This window comes from Salvelinus sp. IW2-2015, linkage group LG6.1, assembly GCF_002910315.2.
Source record: "Salvelinus sp. IW2-2015 linkage group LG6.1, ASM291031v2, whole genome shotgun sequence".
Lineage (NCBI taxonomy): Eukaryota > Metazoa > Chordata > Actinopteri > Salmoniformes > Salmonidae > Salvelinus > Salvelinus sp. IW2-2015.
In genome coordinates this window covers 2,664,080-2,668,952 of record NC_036845.1, presented here as the reverse complement: position 1 = coordinate 2,668,952, position 4,873 = coordinate 2,664,080, and positions in this window count along the sequence as shown.

The window sequence follows — 4,873 nt, the reverse complement described above, 5'->3', positions numbered from 1 at the left end:
GATATTTCTTGCTTAAAAAAGGCAGAATTCTGCACTAATGTGACACCTGAAAACTATTTTGGTGTGCTATGAAAGTATAATTTCAGAGGTTTCCAAATGCATATTGCATGCAAGGATTACGAGGGCGTGTGGTATATGGCCAATATACCATGGCTAAGTGCTGTTCTTACGCATGACACAACGCGGTGTGCCTGGATACAGCCCTTTGGTAAAACACCACAAACCCCAGAGGTGCCTTATTGCTATTATAAACTGGTTACCAATGTAATTAGAGCAGTAAAAATAKATATTTTGTCATACCCGTGGTATACCACAGCTGTCTTTAATGGGTGCATGTCGGTGGCAGGGAAGTCAGGCGCAGGAAAACGAACTTGGTATAAACAGAGTCGTTTAATAAGTGCTCATAAAACTCCAAAAACCAAAATATACAAAGAATCATATAAGTGGGTACAAAACCCGTCGCACACCGACACATGACTTGCACATAACATACAATAAAACAATATCCGACAAGGACATGAGGGGAAACAGAGGGTTGAATACACAACATGTAATTGATGGGATTGGAACCAGGTGTGAAGGAAGACAAGACAAAACCAATGGAAAATGAAAAATGGATGAGAGGGACCGACTTCGGCGGAAGTCGTGACAGTACCCCCCCTGTCGGAACCGAGCTCGGGGACGACCCGGAGGGCGAGGCGCAGGGCGATCCGGATGGAGACGGTGGAAAACTCGCTGCATAGAAGGATCCAACACGTCCTCCACCGGAACCCAGCATCTCTCATCCGGACTATACCCCTCCCAGTCCACGAGGTACTGAATGTCCCTCGCCCGACGTCTCGAATCCAGTATGGAACGAATGGAGTACGCCGGGGCCCCCTCGATGTCCAGAGGGGGCGGAGGAACCTCCCGCACCTCAGACTCCTGGAGCGGGCCAGCCACCACCGGCCTGAGGAGAGACACATGGAACGAGGGGTTAATGAGGTAATTGGGGGGAAGCTGTAACCTGTAGCTGTAACATACCTCGTTCACTCTCCTCAGGACTTTAAATGGCCCCACAAACCGCGGACCCAGCTTCCGACAGGGCAGGCGGAGGGGCAGGTTTCGGGTCAAGAGCCAGACCCGGTCCCCTGGTGCGAACACCGGGGCCTCACTGCGGTGACGGTCTYCGCCAACTTTCTGGCGCGCTGAAGATGGACATGGGCAGCGTCCCATGTTTCTTCCGTGCACCGGAACCAGTCGTCCACCGCAGGAGCCTCGGTCTGACTCTGATGCCAAGGAGCCAGAACTGGCTGATACCCCAATACACACTGGAAGGGAGAAAGGTTAGTGGAGGAGTGGCGGAGCGAGTTCTGTGCCATCTCTGCCCAGGGCACGAACGCTGCCCACTCCCTCGGCCGGTCCTGGCAATAAGACCTCAGAAACCTACCCACATCCTGGTTAACTCTCTCCATCTGCCCGTTACTCTCGGGGTGAAAACCCGAGGTAAGGCTGACCGAGACCCCCAGACGTTCCATGAACGCCCTCCAGACCCTCGACGTGAACTGGGGACCCCGATCAGACACTATATCCTCAGTGCCGGAAGACGTGTGTAAATAGAGCCTCCGCAGTCTGTAGGGCCGTAGGGACCCTGTTACCCTGTGAAGGAAAAAGATCAGTCAGGAAATCCACCGACAGGTGCGACCATGGCCGTTGTGGAACGGGTAAGGGTTGTAACTTACCTCTGGGCAGGTGTCTAGGAGCCTTGCACTGGGCGCACACCGAGCAGGAGGAAACATAAACCCTCACGTCCTTAGCTAAAGTGGGCCACCAGTACTTCCCACTAAGACAGCMCACCGTCCGACCGATACCAGGATGACCAGAGGAGGGTGACGTATGGGCCTAATAGATTAGCCGGTCACGGACAGCAGACGGAACGTACTGATGCCCAGCCGGACACTGAAGGGGAGCGGGCTCTGCACGCAACGCCTGCTCAATGTCCGCGTCCAGCTCCCACACTACCAGCGCCACCAGGCAAGAGGCCGGGAGTATGGGAGTGGGATCCATGGGCCGCTCCTCTGTGTCATACAGCCGGGACAATGCGTCTGCCTTAACGTTCTGGGAGCCTGGTCTGTAGGAAAGAGTAAATATAAAACGGGTGAAAAACYTAGCCCACCTTGCCTGGCGAGGGTTCAGTCTCCTCACCGCCCAGATGTACTCCAGATTGRGGTGGTCAGTCCAGATGAGAAAAGGGTGTTTAGCCCCCTCAAGCCAATGTCTCCACGCCTTCAAAGCCTTGATGACAGCCAACAGCTCCCGGTCCCCCACATCATAGTTTCGCTCCGCCGGGCTGAGCTTCTTCGAGAAAAAGGCACAGGGGCGGAGCTTCGGTGGCGTACCCGAGCGCTGAGAGAGCACAGCTCCTATCCCAGCCTCGGACGCGTCCACCTCCACTATGAACGCCAAAGAGGGATCCAGATGGGCCAACACGGGAGCCGAGGTAAACAGAGCCCTCAGGTGACCAAAAGCCCTGTCCGCCTCAGCTGACCACTYCAAGCGCACCGGGCRCCCCTTCAGCAGTGAGGTAATGGGAGCCGCCACCTGACCAAAACCCCGGTTAAACCTCCGGTAGTAGTTGGCAAACCTTAAGAACCGCTGCACCTCCTTTACCGTGGTGGGAGTCGGCCAATTACACACAYCTGCAATGCGGTCACTCTCCATCTCCACCCCTGAAGTGGAAATGCGATACCCTAGGAAGGGACTGTTGGAAGAACAGGCATTTCTCAGCCTTGACGTACAGGTCATGCTCCAACAGGCGACCAAGCACTCTGCGCACCAGGGACACATGCTCAGCGCGTGTAGCGGAGTATATCAAAATGTCATCAATATACACCACTACACCCTGCCAGTGCAGGTCCCTGAAAATCTCATCTACAAAGGCTTGGAAGACTGATGGCGCATTCATCAACCCGTATTGCATGACGAGGTACTCATAGTGCCCAGAGGTGGTACTGAAAGCCGTCTTCCACTTGTCTCCCTCTCGGATACGCACCAGGTTGTAAGCGCTCCTGAGATCTAGTTTGGTGAAGAAGCGCACCCCGTGCATTGACTCTATTGCTGTGGCTATGAGCGGTAGCGGGTAACTATACCTCACAGTGATCTGATTCAGACCCGATAGTCAATACACGGGTGCAGACCCCCCCTCCCCCCCCCTCCTTCTTCTTCACAAAAAAATAAACTCGAGGAGGCGGGTGAAGTGCAGGACCAAATGTACCCGACGCAGGGATTCGGAGACATATGTTTCCATAGTCTCCGTCTCCGCCTGTGAACAAGGAGAGGGACCGACTTCGGCGGAAGTCGTGACACTGTCAGACCGTGGTATACCACGGGGATCGAATCACTCTAGGTTCGAATCACTCAGTTTATAATAAAGGTTATACAACAGGTGGGTCTAATCCTGAATGCTGATTGGTTAAAACCTCATTCCAGCCGGTGTCTATTCCACAAATACCACCAGCTAAATCTATGACGTTAAAATGGCTATTTACTCTGTTCCTCTCTCTAACTGCGCAATCCACTGTCTCAACCCAGCCAGGCAATTTATAAACTCTCCACTATAAAAAGCATCTAGACATTATCTCACATTTCTTTTAGACTAACATTTAGTTTTCAACAGCAGAGATTTGTATTAACCTTGCTGTCTGACATTTGCAAATAAAATTCAATATTTCCATTCGATGTCGCATGCACAGTAATGAACGTGTTGGGATGAGACAGACAGGCAGGCAGCTTTTCTTAGCCAGTCGAAATCATGAATCAGCATAATGTTTTATGGATGTATACAAATAAATATCAATAGAAAACAGGTCAAACGAAACTAAGTGCAGCTCGTTTGCAGTCTGTCCAGCTTCAGTTTGAAGAGATTGTGTTAGCTGTGTGGTTGGATAGCTCACCTGAACAACAGTGTCCTGATGAGAGAGCASATTTTCTATGTCAGGTGAAATCGCACATCATTAGCTCATTGTTATGGATGTATCCAAATAAATGGCATTATCATGGCTGTGGTGGTCTACGCCACTCGGCTTCGCCTCGTACACATTGCCCTCAATGTGGTCAATGGTTCAAATGAGAACCCAAGAGGGCTGGGTATGGTCCCTTGGGTTTTCTAGAGCTACCTCTGTCCTGGACTACATYACAACAATGTGTATAACARGTAGTATGCCTGTCACCTTAGCGATCACATGTAGGACTTTGATTGTGTATGATTTGATTMAAGTATAATTTGATTTCTATGCGATTTGATGGTATTATGTCATTTTGAGTTTTGCTTTCAGTGGCAGTGCAGTATTCCTTGTTTACAATTAGAATGGGTGCAGTTTTAAAGGGGCCCCTGCTGCTTCATTATGATAAACACACCTTTCACCATACTTGCCAATATCACAATTTGCTTGTGTTTGGGGGTTTTACGCCTTGTCTGATGATTAATGACTGACTTATATATGATTGCATAACAAAATTGGACTGATTATTCATTCCCTTCATCTTTTTCTTACTTGATCAGGCTTGGAAGAAGTTGGAGAGACCCGAGAGGACCAGCTTGTGCTTGTCATGACGTTCTACAGCCAGTAGAGGGAAATCTTCACCAAGGTAAGACTCAATATGGCACAACTGACTCTAAAAACCTATCTGTGTCGATGTAAAATGAAAAAATAAACAAATAAMGCTTCAATCATTTCAATTTCCATGATAAGCACTCAATTATTTTTAAGGTTGTTGGCAACGCCCACTAATAGCAAACCCTTCCAAAATGCCTTGAACAGGATCATTTGTGAAGCCAACAAAATGGTGCAAGAAATCCAAACCATAACTTTAAACAATTAATTCAAAGACAAAG